This window comes from Lasioglossum baleicum, chromosome 4 (genome assembly GCF_051020765.1).
Source record: "Lasioglossum baleicum chromosome 4, iyLasBale1, whole genome shotgun sequence".
In the NCBI taxonomy this organism is placed as follows: Eukaryota; Metazoa; Arthropoda; class Insecta; order Hymenoptera; family Halictidae; genus Lasioglossum; species Lasioglossum baleicum.
This window is the reverse complement of record NC_134932.1, coordinates 11,968,941-11,986,496: the sequence shown is the minus strand read 5'-3', so window position 1 is coordinate 11,986,496 and position 17,556 is coordinate 11,968,941.

The window sequence follows — 17,556 nt, the reverse complement described above, 5'->3', positions numbered from 1 at the left end:
TCGACGCAATTCTTTGCATCCAAAAGAATTCATGTTTTCATGAAAGCTCGAGTTCATGGCAGTAAAAGCGTTTTCAATTCGTCGTTTCCAAACTTTTTGGAGGAACCCACAACCCCCGGAACGTCATACCATTAACTACCGCTTTGTAATCCGGGGATTAACCGCTTAACTCCCATGGTTTTACAGCGAGCGAGCATTTTTTGCTTGTATAAGCTCCGCTTGGCTTCTGACGAGAAGTAGTTACCGTTTCGATTGGCGTCGAGGTGTCGCGCGTCGACAGGCTCATAGAATCTCGACCGGTCGCAGGACAATAATAAGTATCGTATTGCTGAATAGGGTAATAAACCTGCGGACTTTCGTCTGAGCCCCGAGAGACCCAAGGGATTCGGCCGGCGACACGTTTAGACGAGAACCACGCCATGGTGTTAGACTGCTTAGATTTCTTTACCCTGCTTAAACTGGCGCCGCATTGTTTGGTCGGCGTACTGCTAAATTTTGCGAATGACCCTGGAAGAGGCTGTCTGCCGTTTCGGCTGAGGGCATAAGCAGTAAATTATGAAAACTTCCACCGCGGCAGTCAACCCCCAGCCTTAATAAAATGCTTGGCTGGCGCCGGCTGATTGGTGCTTTTTTTCATTAAGCTTTTCCAAATCCTGCGCCGCGGACAACAAAAAGTTTACATCCCTGTACGTCTTTTTGAAAAATAAACGTTGTTTGAATGGATTACTATGAACAGCACCGCGTGAAATAACCTTTTCTCTTTCGTTAACAATCATACTGATATTTGTGCACATACAGTCGGCTGCTGTATAACGCGCCACAAAATTGTTTAAAAGTACTGTATACATACAGTCGGTCACAAAAATATTGGGACACAAATATTGGAACAAAATTGCAGTAGATCGGAATTGTAGAAAAAATACTAAAAGTTGCATTTCACAACTTTTTTGTGTCGGCCTATGTTAAAAATTTTAAAAATATGTTTTGTAGATCTGTGTTAATTAAACATATTCTGAACATTTTGTCGAAATAGGTCGACGCTGCAATGGGCTACAAACGTTTAAAGTGCATATAACTTACACAGATTTACAAAAAAGTTGAAAATGTGACTTAGTATTTTTCCTACAATTCCGATCTATTAGAATTTTTGAAAAAATTTCTTTCCGCATCCTATAGTAAACTAATTTCTTTAGCTTCTAAAAAGAAGTTCAAGTATAGTCAACTACTAAAAAAGTTATCGCTTTTTTGAGAGCGTCCGAATATTAATGGGAGTCACTGTACAAATATGTATACATAGGTATATCTCTTGTCTCAGTAAGAGTACAAAAACATACAAATATGCAGTCTTTTTAAACAGTTTTTTGATCGCGTTATACGGGAGTTTATTGTATTATCTCTTACGAAGTAATGTGTTAAAAAAATGAGGAGAAACATATTTTATACAATCTGCTCTGAAAAAGCGAATTTCTTTCAGGCCAAAACTACAGTCTCCTAAAATCTTCCGAAACCAAAAACCGTCAGGTCCCGCATCAACTAGCCAATTACCTAACACAACAGAGTGACCGCAACCGCTAAAATTTGCAAGGGCCGCGCCGCGGGCAGCGATAGCGCGAATTATTCCGTCAAGCGTTGTCGTCGTATTTCACGCGGACGTATCACAGTCACCTGGCGGCCGTGTTCCGGCCCAGTTGAAATCCCTTATCAAGCTTTATTATAGGTTACACTATACAAACATCGGTGTCCGATGGGCAGAGCATGGCCAGAACATAGCAGAGTCAGAGTCTCTAGCGTTCGCTCCGCGGAGCCGAAAGCGCCGAGCGCGGGGGTGGCTGCTTGCGCAAGGGATGATATATTATCGGGCGCTGTTTGCACTTTGACAACATCGCGGGGCATAAAAACGCTGACTCATTTAAAGCGGCCCCCGGGATTGCGCGGGATCCTCCGGAGCACACCCGCGTGCCGTTGCAACCCCCTCAAACCCTCCCAAACCACCCCTTTTGCGTCCTCTCCTCGGTCCGCACCCTCAACCTTCCTTCTTCCTCTTTTTCCTCCAGCTTTGTCCACCGTCCCAGGCACCACCCACGATTCTCCGGTTTCATCCCCCCTCCCCCCCCCGACTCAACCCTCCGAATCTCACCTCAACCCCCTTTTCTCCATCCTTTCCTCAACCATCCCCGCGCCATAGGCCCAGCATCTCGTGACTCTCTTTTCTTCCGCGCCAACGACCACCGGACTCATCCTACTCCTTTTCTCGCTTTCTCACACCCCCAAACCACCCCCGTGTACCAGCGTTTTCCGCGTTCTCTGGGTTACCCACAAACTGCCTGCCAACGCTTCCCACGACCTCCTCCTCCTTCTTCTTCTTCTCCACCAGCCTTTCTTTTCTCACCCCTTCTCGGAGAACGAACCACCTCCGCAACCCACGCCAGCTAACGGTCGCTTATAATTGCGATTCTTCGTATAATTTTTATTAAGGCTAATTAATTGCAATGGCTTGTATAATTCAGTTTAGGAAGTGTTTCCTCGTGCGGCTCTCCGCCATTGGCCCGGAAAATCGCGACGGGGTTGGAATCCTCGGAAAAGATTGCTGTTCTCTTAAGAGGTGTCTGAGATTTTTTGTCCCGGAGCGAGAGTATAGCGGCGGACTTTAAGATTCTAATAGTTACGTTAATGAAAATTTCCCTAATTTTTCAATTTGTTTTTTTCTCGATGTGGTGAAGAAACATCTGTCTGGATTTTAAACGTTAAATTACACTGTTTGGGAAACAAGTTCTTTCGACGGTCATCTGAAGATCAATGTACTATCACGTGCTATCACAACGAATAAACTTCGTTGATTTATTTATACAGGGTGTGGCCGGACGGGTGGTACAACCGAGCAAGGGTTGATACTACATGTAAAAATAACTCGGAAAAAGGAATTACATTTTTTCGTTTGACGCTTCGTTTTCGAGAAAACAGAGTTTGAAAATGCAGCGAATACACGTGCTATTGCATAGGAATCGTCTAACCCGTCTGATCATGATCAACCAATTGTACTCTGTGCATATACTAAAGCACGCGAACCTGGCGGAACTCTAAACTCGGTTTTCTCGAAAACGAAGCGTAAAACGAAAAAATGTTATTCCTTTTTTTCCTGCTCGGTTGTCCCACCCATCCAGCCACACCCTGTATAAAGTGCGGTTTGTTTTAGTACATAATCTACATATAATGTACATACATAATACAACATCTACATGCAAAAGCTTGAGTGTACTGACGCTTCTCATATTCGCCATAGAAAAGCAATTGAAAATGGTGAGAGGGAACGCGTCAAAGTTGCAAATGGACCCGAACCGATGGTTTGACAGCAAGATTCATGGCCAGCCCATTACAGGTTGTTTCAATGGTGCTCGTGCTGCAATTTCTCCACGGATTAGGAATCTTGGGCGAAAGTTCTGCACGTAAGAAGGAAGAGAGAGAGAGAGCAAGAGTGTATGTGTGTGAGAGAGAAAGCGAGAGAGAGAGAGAAGGAAGACGAAGAGGCGAAATGTGGGTCGCAAAGCTCCCTCGAGTAGATTCAGCGGGGTATTCAATGGGGTAAATGGGGTATTGCATATTAAATACGCTGATAGGGGGATGAAACGAAAGAAGGAAGAGTAGGGGGTAGACAGAATGGCTCTGGGATGCCGGAGAGGAACGGTGTGGAGCAATGTGTGTAAGCTTGATGCGGTTATTGATTACAGGCCACTGTCATTGACGGCCCGTCATATGGAAACGGTGACCGTTTTTCGTTACGCACACAGGAATATGCTCATGGTACGCGCGGCCACCGTATTCAGTCACGAATAGCCATCAATTTCTACTCCCGGCCGTGTTCGATTTGCTATTTTCTTTTCCCCGCATTTTTTTCTGCTACTATTTTCCGAACGGCTCTGCCTGTAAATACTTCTTTTTTTGCATCGATCGCACCGAGGGGAATATGTAAATAGATTCGCGACGGAGCCATTTTGTCGAAATTCGGGAATATTGCATCGAAGATCGATCTGCGAATTGTTTCATCGATATACCTCGCCGCAGAATATTTTTATCGAATTTCATGGAATCGTGATTCCCATTTTTTCACTATTTCTCGTTTCACTTTTGCAACGTTCTAAATCTTCTTTCGAACCTGATGGATCGGAGCAACGTGTGCTAGATATAATAAATTAATTTCCTAATCCATTTGTACAGTGATTTCAATAGAATCGTAGTAAAGTTGTATTGAAATTTAATAATTTATTCGATAAATAATTGGATGAACTTGTCGAAGCGTTACTTCCTCTCGGTTTTCGATGAGATTGAAATATGTTGGTCGTAATTCTAAACAACTTGTTCAACAACATATTTCAAGGGCAACGCGATCTCAGTTTTTATTAATAATAATTCAGAACAATATGTAATAAAAAGTGCAGTTATATTTTTTATATTAACCCTAACCCAGACCTAACTCAAAAAGTTAAATAAAAATCAGTAAAGATCCAGTTTCTGGTGCGGGGTGCTAGGTGCTACATCAGGAAGTTTGTTCGGATTCGCGGAATGGAAAAAGGGGAGAAGGGGTAAGCACGCGTGAAATGGTGGAGAGTATCGCGAAGTAACAGTTAGCCTGAACACTGTCGACAGACAGAAGGCCATAGAGGAGCGGACAGGGCCAGAAGTAGAACCAGAGTCCCGAGGACGTGTGTCCCCAAAAGCCATGGAGCTCAGCGTTGAGTGATGGCCGCTCAGTCGACCTCGTAACCGGCGCCATACATCATTCAAGATGGCTGGCTTCTCACGCGGCTCGGGGAGAGACAAGGGTGACAACCCTCCCGCCTCTGCTTGCTACTTTTGACTGGCTACGTCTACGCCTTCGCTGATAATCGTGTTACGGAGATATCAATCTTGGAGAGACGCCTCTCTCCGTTGTAAACTGCATTAACGCTAAGAATGTGCACTGACAACCCCGAAATTCACCTCGTCCGTTTTTTTCTGGCTTTTTCACCTCCATTCGCAAATATTTTCCTGTGCCACCCTCTGTCTTTAGTGTAAACAGGGGCTTAAATGCTCGAACACAACATCTTTCTCTTTCTTTGGTAAACAGAAGACTGGAAGACATTTATTTTCAATTTATAATTCGCAGCGTTTTTAATAAAAATTCAGATACACACCATTATTTTAATGCGTTCTAATAAACATAATTGCTTCAACTGTGCTTGAAAACAGTTTTATTCGCTAAATTGTGGACGATTTAAGGCTATGATGCACTCTTCAAAAATTTTATTTTTACTTACCCTATGTGAAAAATATTCACTAATATTACTAATTTATTAATTTACTAATTTTTTATTTAATAAAATAACTACTTCAATGCAAAATAGATATTTGCTAGTGTAGTCGACACCTTTGATTATGCTTGGAACACTAAATTTAAAGTATGCGGGTAATTAAAAGTGAACATAATTTTAAATCGACAATTAGGGGTGACAAATATTTCATAGCTGCCATCTACCAGTGTCGGCCACTCACTAACAGCATTCCCATCGAATATTATCTTCCCCAGGATCCTGCCTTACCAGCGTCAGGTCAGATTGCAAGGAAAATCCCGCTTTTCCCCTAGATTTCCTCATTGTCCCTACCCAAGTCGATAAAACGAACAATTCTTGATGAAATTTTGCTGTTTTTGATTCTTTCAATCATCGCGGAAAATGTGAACGCCTCCCGAGAACTTGTGTATTAGGTCGCTTATAAAACCCTTTTTGAAAGGCAAGGAAGAATGACAGCGACGGACGGTATAAAACGCACGAAAATTTAATTAAAGTTCCGCGGGGGTGTCGTCTCGTCCGTTCGAGAGTGAGAAGCACGACGTTATTAATATAATTCCGGTTCCAGCGTTCATATTTTCGTCCTGTCCAAAGGACACATCTTACGTTTCATTTCAGTTTGCCTTTCCCACCGTCGAATCGCGAATATTCACGCGCATTTGTCCGGGGGATAAAAATTTCTTCTTGTATTCCGAGTTCCCGGCTTTTCGACACATTTCCGCGAGACTTTCATACATTTTCATACAATTCTTTAACCTACTAAAAAACGGGGAAAACCGTGCGATTCACCCTCCACGATTTAATATCGAGCCAGATTCAATTTTTACAGCAACAATGACTAATTTTAACAATTCGAATTATATCAACTGTAAGACACAAATAGAAAATTTTTTCCCTCCTGTCCGGACCGCAAAGGGTTAAACGATTTGAATATTCGTGGAAGAATCGACGCCCCAAGAATGATTTATTTCACGCGGTAATTTTTCTTGTTCTTATTGCGGATTTCTGGGATAAATGGTTATGTTTTTCTAAAGACAATAACGCTCCTCTATCTATCACTCGTACGGACGATATTGGCGTATCCATCGGATGTAATATTGAAATTGTATTCTTTCGTAATATGAGAGTTATTTATGAAACGTAGCAGGCAATATAGTAGCACGGCCGGGGGATGACGGCGAAATCTGACGGCGCGGCGTCGCGATATGATACGATGTGATGTGAAGAGGATCGAGCCTCCTTGAAATGCAGACAGTGCGCGTCAGCCTTCATCCACCGGCACAATATTCCCGAAATTCGAAGCCGACCATACTGCAAAATGTTCTATAAAGAACCAAAAGAACTCAGCTCGCAATAAAATCAAATCACGTTGCTACCCGTACACAAATTGATCGTCAGTACTAAGTTTCGTCATCACAATATTCACTAAATTCAGTTGACACAATAATATTTCGTAACTAAACAAAAAGATCTCGTAACACAATAAAATCGGATCACGCTGCTGTATTCTTAGAAATTGGGCTTTAACATTTTTCATCGTGACAATATTCCCTTTTAAATATTCATCTGAACAAAAACAAATTTTTGAGCGTTTGATAAGTCGTATCAATCTCGAATTCATCATCGGCGACCGGCAGGATTAATTTATTTCGTCATCGCAGGATGAAAACCGCACACACGGTCGGCGCACGGTTTTTTTTTTGTTCGTCGATTTGGGAGGAGTTTTCTGAAAACACGGTAGCAACGTGTAACGTGTACGGTTAGAGCTGAACGAAGCGACAGCTGTTCACCGGTTGGCTGCGCTATTCGATTGTCTCGCTCTTGATGATTGATGATCGTTCGGGGTAGCTGCTGCTGCCGTTGCCGCCGCCTTGACACCGCGTCTGTCTTTTCCCTCATTTCCCGCCGGCTTTTTTTCGTTTCCTCGGCGATTCCAGTGCAACGCAGCCGGTCGATATACGAGCCCGGAATACCGAGCTTCCTTCGGAATTTCGCTCGGCACACGATTTTACAACGTGGACCGGAAGCGAGAAAGAGAGAGAGAGAGGCGAGAAACGTTCGCCGGAAACCGTAATCGCACCCACGTCGCTGTTTAAACCCCCGTTCATTCCGAATTCGAAAATTATTGGGTTGGCAATTTTCAATTTGGACAATGCGGTTGCTGGTTCGGTCGAATTCGGTCACTACTAAATACCTTCTCCTAATTTTCGTTGCTGGATGAAAATTGTTTGCTTATTCAAAATAACAATTTTCCGATGCTGATACATTTTCCATATAAGCCCACATCAAAAAGTTGAAAAATACAGCTTTAGTATTTTCTCTGCTATTCTCCGACAATTTGCAAATGTTTTCAAAAAATTTTGTTCACGTAGCAAACCAATTATTCTAACTTTTCAATAAAGTTCAGATTGTAATAGTGGGAGTTACTGTACATTTGGAACCATTTTTTCAAGTTCTTCTTTCTCCATCATCAAGTAGCAGCCTGAGCTAGCTCAACACCCCCAGCACTGGACAATTTCTCTTTCGCTTTTCACCCGCGGTTTCTTTATCGGCCCACGCGTTCTTAGGCCAACGAGATTTTATTAAACCGCGGTCGGAACGCGTTTCGCGCCCGGTGCCGCGGTTATTACATGCAAAGTGAAAAAGTTGCCCATCGGGTTGACCATTATTATACTCTGTCTCGCGTGTTCGTAGCCCTCGTGATCCTTCCTCTCGCCTCTCGCACCCCCCAGCCTGTTCTTAGACACCGTGGATAGCCGGACGTCGCCTTGTTACAAATTAAGTTACATAAATTCACGCCCCTGCCCCTGCATTATGCATCGCGACCGCGACTGCAGCTGATTCCTTCGGGCTAATTCCCTCGTGGCAGGTAGAAGCGGGTCTCTTCCACCGTTCCTTTTGTCTTCCGCTACCTTCTCGGACCTGGATTCGATGAGGACTGGGTGTAATTCATGACGAGAATCGCGTTTTTTGCCGCGATTCGAACCCGAACACACGGCGGACGTATCATCTTCAATTTCACCGTGGAATATTAGAATTGTTCAGAACCGCAACGATTTTATACGTGTATTTGGTCATTCGTTAGTAGATCGTGATCTGCTTCTGATGAGTTTGTACGGTTCGTTTTCGAGTAAACGAGCTGTGTTCCATATTTTACGAACGAAAAAGAGGTTTTCCGAAAAATTAAAATTGAATGCATCACTCCATCAACCCCACTCCAGAAATAACAATACAACAAGTAAAACAACATAAAGTCCATCCGCCAGATCCACTCCAAAAAATAAATAAATCGAGTCAACGTACCCTAAGTCACCGCATCGTCGCTCGGTCGAACGCGCCCTGAAGAGTCACCAAAACCGGCCCGAAAATCTCTCGGCGAGTAGCACCGGGCCCGAACGTACGCGTTCACATCGTAAAGTATCATGTTTATCTGCGACCCGGCGGTCGGATCTTACGCGTATCGCGCAAATAGGCCAACTGAAAACGCATTGACACGGTAGAAGTCACCGGGTGCCTCCTGGGGGGAGTAGGAGAGAAGAAGAGAACGAGCCTGATGCTGAATGGCGCCCTACCTGGTCCCCGAGGTCATAAATCATTTCCCCGTGATACTACCCCTCGGCGTTTCTCCGCAGCATAATCCCGGCGATCGGCTACCAGCCAACATCACCTGGAACTTCTGCTGGTCCGGTTCCTCGAAAACGCGATTCCGATCCCGAGTGCATACGTATAATCGGTCGCACGAACTTGCGCGCTAGTGCAGTGGTGCATTGTTGGACGGTTTCTGACTTCGTGGTAATCATATTCGCGGCCGGCCTCTCGGTTTTGGCCTAATTTTTCAAATGTACCTACAACCGTGTAGCCCAAATTCCTTTTACGAAGTGGACTGGACAAGTGAGTCTCTAATTTCTTGTTTCTTCTTTATGTACGAATTTCTAAGAGGTTAATGGTGATGATGGAGGGGATGAATTAGAGGCTAATCAACTATTCGGTGTGATTGAGGGGTTGTAGCGTCGGTGGGTACATGTAGATTCGGTTTATCGATCCTGAAGAGATCGGAAGGAAGACGTATATCATTCGTACACGGCCAGGTGGCCTTGATTGACCAATCGATTGCGAGTCGACTGCAGGCGAGGGTGACTTCATCGTGTCTGTAAAGTCTCTGGACATCTGATCTGTGAGTAATTTCTTTGTCCCGGAAGTTTTTGAACAAAATTTTAACAGGACAAGAAGAGAAAGCCAAATTTTCAATTTCGGTGAAAGTATTTTGTGTCGTGCGTTTGTAGAGTGAACATTTTTGGCTTTCCGATGCTGCAACGATCCGTATCGATCCCTAGCGTCGACGACGAAGCGACCCCTGATCTTCGGCTCTTAGAGCGTGAACAGTTCACGGCAAACGTAAAATTAATAGCCGTCCTTTACTGCGCGGCCCTACAGTAGAGGCTGTGCTGGTGGGGGACCATAAATTTCAGCACACAGATTCAAAATGATCCCCTTTATTGCACGAAACCCGGGTTAGTTGTGCTTCGACCTGGCCTCCGTACAGTCGAACCATCAGCCTGCACCTCGTTTCTATCGCCAGGACAGATTTTCTTGTTTTTTTTTTCTCAGTGGTGTTATGTTAATCGTACTCGTACCATGTGAGTCGCCGCACCAAAGAATGCGTCCTCTAACGAACACGCGAGTTTTGTATTCAATCTCGACTTCCTTCTATTTTATCCTGTATCAAAGTGTTCAGATAAATTGAATTCGAATGGTTGTCAGTGGTTGTACAATTTTCTAAAAGTTTTCACTTTTCAGTTGATAATTTGGACTCGATATTGATGTTTCTTCGTCGCGGACGTCCACCATGAACGGGTAAGAGAAATTACTGTTAACCTATCAACTGTGTCACATTTCTACCAATCTCTTTTATACTTTATCCATTTACAATATCGGTAAAATATTTTCGAATAATTAAATCCCAAGTGAACATTGATTACTGTAGTGAACCACTCGCCGAGACCCGGAAATTGATAACAGACGAAAAGATGAAGCTTCTTTATTGTACTTTTCTGTACCTTTCTTTAGAGCTGCAAAAATTATAGCGCAAATTAAACTCCGCTTAAATGAAAGTGTCGTTAATTAATGTTTCGCCGAAGTTGCGAGATGAAACGAGAAGGTAACGTGGCCGACATCTAACGGAGAAACCGTGAACGTTGTTAGATCACCGTGTTCCTCGGAGATGGCGCTACGGTGACGATTCGACCGTGTATTTTCTTTTTCTTACATCTTTTCGTAACACAGACGCGTTAACGTGTAAACCAGCCCTCCCTCTTTCCCCCAAGCGCCATTACTTTATGTCGAATTTAAGTCGAAGCTGCCGGCGACGATTAAACACTGTAACGACACTGTTATGTACTGCTACAGTCTTTTTTAAGAAACCAGGCGAGTCGTGCGGACACTTACCCCACATTACTGCACCCCCATTTCGGAAAAAGAGAATTAGATCAATAGGAATAGAGATTAAAATTGGTAAATTTGTCGGAACGTCACTTCCTCGCGGATTTTGATGAAATTGAAATATATTATGAATAAATCTCGACATTCTGAACAACCTTTTCCTGTACAAATAATAGGCGGTCTCCTTCGGTTTTTTAGATATTCGCAAAAATATATTTCGATTTTTATATTTCTTTGATAACGTTTCGACAAGTTCATCAAAATAATAAAGGGCCTTATAAATAATAAAGGCACTTATTCCATATCTTTGCACCCCCAGTTAGAAGAGGAAAAACTTCCTCCAATTATCTGGTTCAAGATTGCCATGTGTGCTCCAAAATTTCAAGTGCTCTCGACTAATTCAATATTCTGTTTTCGGTCCCGAATTCTCTGTAGACAATCCCAAAGACAGCCATAGCACATCTGAAACGAGAACCACCGGAAAAATTACAAGCCCGATAACTTCGCCAGCAAGCACCGGTGGTATCAGATTCAATTCCGAAAATCGAATTTCCGGAAGTCTCGTTTCTCGCGTCCGGAAAAATTTGGAACAGCGAAATAAAAGAAAAGCTGTCCATGGAGGGAGGTAGTGGTCCCTTTGAGGGCGAGGGAAACGGGTGGGAAAAAGGTCCGGAAGGTCTGCGTAACCCGTCTGGCATCGGTTTTCGTTTCCACGACGCCGAAGAGAGCAAGAGAGGGAGAGGGCTGCCGCGCGTTTTATTCACGACGCTCCAGATACTGCAGCCATTTTATATAGATTGCAATGTATTGATCGTCTCCGCCAACAGCCGACATTCTACGTAGTATCAGAATGACAGGCTGGCAGATGGAATCGCAACTTCCCCTTCCCCCTTTTTCCGCCAACTGCCACCACGTTCCAACCCCCTTCAATGCTTCGGACTGCCTGCCAACCCCTCGTCTCCGCCTATACCTATGTACACTTTCTGCTCGGCTACTTACGGACCTCTACCTACTGCCGAGGCAACCGTCTCTCTACCAACATGATAGCGCGCGCGCACGTTTGTGCTTCTCGTGAACAGGGGTGACTTGATAATATTGGATGTTGGGACGAAATATAAAAATTCGAACTTGGCTATTTCACTGGCGTTCGCGAGAAACTGTCCCCCAATTCTTCCCTTTCGTCCAGAGATGGGCATTATTTGGCGAAACAAATATTTGAAATACTATTTAATATTTTATTTTGCCTAAAGAAAATAGTATTTTCAATAAGATATACAATTTCGAGAATAAAATATTTCTATTTTAACAATCTGAACCTCAAAATAAAATATTTTACTTTTTGCATTGTTATAATACTCTGAGATCTTATCTCTTATCGTTAAGAAACAATTTACACTCATAAATGTACTCAATCCGAACCGTTATTTACAGCAATAATATTTAAAATTAAAATTAAAAATAAAGACAAAATACAAATATTTGCAATATATTCTTCAAATAACATACTATTTTCAAAAATTACTGCCTCTCTCAAATAAATTATTTTATTTTCAAAAGTTACTACATCAAATAACATATTTTATTTTCAAAGTTGTACGCATACTTGAAAACAAATAGGATTATTTACTATTTTTCCCAGCTCTGTGTGTATGGAATGATTACACACTGCATCTTTGTGCAAAACAAAATGTTCTGCATTATTTGCAAGGTACTTTAAGATGATTTACAGCTTTTATGGGTACAATTTTAGTAGAAAGATATAAATTAAGGAATTAGAATTTATTGTAGAGCCATGTACAAGTCGGAAAAGTAAAGTTAAAATGATTTAATGACCTTCGGACCATCCTGTACAATTTTTGCACAATTTTTATGTCTGTTCCCAGACTCTAAAAAGATAAATTAAGCTATTAGAGTTTATCCTAGAACCAGATCCACCGTGTAGAAGTGAGAAAAGCAAAGTAACAGATCCGCGATCGTCGCGAGGTCGTTTCGTCGCGGTCTGCGTGGAACTCGTATACGTGCGCGGCCGGATATGTAAAGAATATGTAAATAACAGGGAGTGGTTAGGTATGTACCTGAGATATATCGCGGTTTTTACTTATCTTTTTCAGCGGCCGCCGCGATAAATGAATTTGTCGGTGACAGAGAGTAGTGGCGCGCGATCCTGCCTCCTGCTGCTCGCGCTGCAAATCGAACACGCGACGCGCGCGCGATCGACGGATTTCACCGGGTTTTCCTCTCTCCGTCTCTCTCTCTCTCTCTCTGTTGCTTTATTTTTTGTTCCCCCCTTTTTCTTCCACGACCACCGGGAAATTAATCCGCTTTTTGTCGGCGCGAAACGATTACATTTCGCGTTCACGGAACGATCCCTGTTCGCCGACGCAGTTATTTTTAATGCCGGTCGACGGGTGTTTGACGTGCATGTCGCCGATTTTATTCGTCCCCTTCGACGGAATAAATTGACCCATGATCGACCATTTGATCGAAGTGAAGGATACGGTACGATTAAACCGCTTTTTTCCTAGGATCTCTTGATTTATCACGCCGAAGAAATATTTGGCTTGACCGAGCACTTCATTTTGGGGGTTTTAATGGTTGTCGTCTGATCGGCGAGGCTTTGTGACGCTGTACAGAGTGATACTACGTCGCTGCTAGTTGTTAAATATTTTCTATAAACTTTTTCAATTTTAACCATTTTTATGAAGAATTTACACAGTCTCATAAAATCTCTTTACTGTGCAGACGAATGTTTTGAAATGTCTGACTGTGTGGTGCACGGTATGCAATTCGAGTGAAAATGTGTCTTCCAAGAAAGTTCCCATTCTGCAGGATGAAAAGTTATTGTTCACGTTTGTACGTTGGCGTAGGACGTAGAGTAACTGTGACCCGGAAACGTCTAAAGTCCGGAATATATTTTACATCAGTGGGAAATGTTCAAAAAGAACCAGCTTGGAATATTGGAGTGGTTCAATCTTTTACATAGTATATTGCAACGTGTACAGCCACCAACTACAGCCATATTGGATATTCCCTGTGATGCGTTGCTTTAAGTGAAACAATATATGTCTTCGAAGGAAGTGGTTTGTTTTCGGTAACTATCATTGATGGAAACTTTCGAGTATCTCACTTTGATATCAAACGTTTGCAAAAATGACTCGATGCTGGAAGGTACAAATTATTTCATTTTGGCACAGAGGTATTTTACTTGCAACTACAACTAAATTCTTAGAATCCACTTAAAAAATTTTGTTACTTTCATGTTACAAAGATGGCTTTCAAACAAACGAAGACAAACGCAAAATTATTTTTATTTAATTAATTCCACTGTGCGAGTACAAAATCCGGCGTGTATGTTCTTAGTATCGTCACCTAAATAATTGTGGGACTAAATAAATGGCAACAGATGCAGTAGGGTCAAAACAGCCCCGCTCTCGTGACGCGTGGGTTAATGATTGGGAACTTGGAGGATGGTTTTGGGGAGATCGAGCAATGGCGGGTCGGAACAGCCATTTCCACTTTCGTTTACTCTGCTCCCCTCGTTCCGGACCGAACGTCCACTTTTTTAATTAAAATCGCGCGCCATCCCCGCACGGCCGCTTCAAACTTTCCGCGTGAATAGGCTTTATTAAATTAGTTCCGGAACTCGGTATAAACAAGCCGTAAGGTTGCATCGGCGACTGTAAATCGTATTCGTGTCAGGAACAGGCAGAACGATGACGAAAGGAATTAATGTGTGCTTAATGAGATCCTCGTGCATTCGGAATTTTACTATTCTTTCCACTTTTCTAGATTCTATTAGAAGGAACATGTGTCGGTGAAGTTTGAACTATAGACTTTAAACAAACACGACTGTAGATCTTCAATTTTGCAAGCTCCACTTTCGGGCTATCTCAGACCATAACAGTAGTTATTAGAGCGTAAAATTCTTATGGCTCTGGCGAGGTGGAACTTTTTTACAGCTGGTAGAGTCTTGCAGGCTGCCCCGCGTTGCTGGAAGATTAACGCGTTAATCTTTCAAAAAAGCAAATAACATTCTGTATTTGTTTAATCATTTCTTGGAGGATAATATACGACTCTGTTGTCAAGAATTTTTTTTATAATTTATCCGTGAGCATGTGCGAATTTCTGAGGAGACAAAGATTGTTTGCACAACTATAAATCAGTCCAGCAATGTTCTCAGACATCAAACATATTTTTACCGTCAAGAATTCTTTTCTAATTTCTCCGCGAGGTTGCGAGAATTTTTAAGGGGATGAAAATTGCTAGTTTCACCACCGTCGCAGCGAGTTACGAGAGATTCTGTGCGAGAGACACGCCCGCTCAAAAATTCATCGGCTCGGAGGAGCTTATTCCCGTGGCAACGTGTATTCCTATTGACGGCCGGCTGTCTCCTTTCGCCAGAAATCTCTTTCTGTTAAAGGACACGCGATAGATTGCCCCGGGAAAGCCGCGATAACGTGTTCGCGTTCGCGTCCACTTCGTCCTGACAAATGATCGTCTTCTTCCGTTCCACCCCCGCAACCACCCCCGCACGAACTCAATATTGTTGCTCTTTCTGTGTCTGTTAAGCAAAACTTCCCGACGGAAGCAGTTCTAGCTGGCTAGAATGGACTACGACGGACCTTTTTCTATTGCCGGGGTGAATCATCCCCTACTCGATCCATTTTGTTCACACGATTCATTATTAACCCCGCAGTGGTATCGGGACCAACAACAATTCTGTACACGAACTTCTGCTACTAGAAAAATATATTACGTAGAATTTAGATTTTTCAAATATTGTAAAATACACCTTTACCAGACTGCTCTATTTAATTTTTTCCACAACAATTTCTCAGACATTCATATAAAAATTCGTTAAAATAAATATCGCATCGCTAAATACAAGGGAGGGGCTAAACGGGGGAAACAGAGATTCCGTCTCCGAAATTCCGATTTCATTTTCTCCGCAACAATTTCTCAGACATACACCAGACCTAGATCCAGAACAAGAGTGCAGAACTGCCGTAAGAATTCGTCGAAATAAAAATCGCATCGACAAATACAATGGAGGGGCTAAACGGGGGTTAACAGAGATACCGTCTCCGAAATTCCGCGGCGGTTATCTCGACTCTCTCCATGCCAGGAGAGGAATATTCGTAGCAGCTCGGGACTGTCGAGGTTTCGGTATCATTCTGTAACATCGTTGCAAATCGTCCTGCTTTCAAGTTGCCCCGACCACCCTCCCCCTGAAGAAGAAGAAGAAGGAGAAGCGAGATTTCCAGCGCTTCACGGATGCTATCTCGGTAACCTCGAATGCCTGTCGCGCGATATTAGTTTCTCGATTCGAGAGACCGGCCGCGAAATAAGGGGTCGCGCCGAGAGAAAACCCGGAAAAAACGAGGGCGCGCCGGGTGAAAATGGGAGCGAGGGTGAGGAAGAGGGACAGGCCTAAAGAAAGAGAAGGAGAGACGAATTGAAGAGTGACAGAGCTCAAGAGAGACGGAGGTAGAAGAGTGACAGGGATGAAGAGAGAGAGGGAGATGGGGGATGGCGAAGGGGTGGGAAATGAAAGGGGCGGCCGGAGGAAGGAAAACGGAATCTCCTGTTACGTCGAGTTTAAGATAGGGCGGACCTTTCATCCGCAAAAATGCCCCGCGGGACCCGCGTCAACGTCCTGCGAGAGAGAACTCTCTCTTCTACCACCCCCGACTCTCGCTCTTCCACCCTCGTTTCTCGGCACCGCGAGCACTCGGACAGCCCGAACGACGACAAGGAGCTCTCTCTGACTAGACGTCACTCAGATTCCAACTTCCCTCCATTCTTCTGCCCCCGCCATGATTTATGGTCCCGTTAATGCAACCTACCGCAAGAATTCGTCGGATGTAACGCGCCGACCGGATTAACCGGTCAACTTTGCCAATATCGACGAATCGATGCGACAGCCAGCGTTTCCGGTATGCGGGACGGGGGGGCGGGGGGGTGTTTTACACAAGGTTCACCGGAGACCTCAGCTATGGCGATGGTTCGACGATCGATTGCTTTGTCGATTCTGTTCTTTGACGGTTTCATTGTCCGAATTTTGAGACACTCTGTATGCAAGACGTTGTTAACCTGCACGAAAAATTCACAATCTTGCGATCTGAAATATTCTTGCGCAGACCGGCGAAACGAGAGCAATAAAAATCGCGAGCCGCGCTGTGTACACGACATAATTGGGAACAGTCGTTGAAACGGCGCTCGTCCCAAAAGCAAAGTTTCGTTCAATTTGCAGACCCTATTCCCCGAGGGGCCGGGCCAAGATAATTCAGCAAACAAGGATTAAATCGGTTGGAAGAGGGGAATTCATTCGACTCGAGTTTCATAAATAGCGAAAGAGCGCGAGGCGTTTCCGCGAGGCGGAAATTCACCGGCGCGGCGCGGCCCCCGCCTTCGCAGAAATCATCTGAATCCGCGCGTTTAGGTTGAACTCTCGCCGTACCGCGCGACTTTCCGCGGTATCAGAAACACACGCGACGGTGCACCGAGCAATTTATTTACAAGCTGCAACGCCACGCCGCGGAAAAAGAATTCGTCTGGGTTTCCCGTTACTTCCGCGTGGCCGCATGGTAATTTATACGAGGCGAGCTTTCGCCGGGGCTTTATTCGTTAAAAGCGAACCACTCGCCAAAAAATTTTATGGTCCCTCAAGTAAGCAACTTTCCGCGCGCGAGCGCACGCCGACTTTGCTCGTTAGGGCTGGAAAAATACGGAAGTTCACTGATATTTTTCCCCCGAAATATTAATATCCATACATCCGTCAAAATAATCATTCACG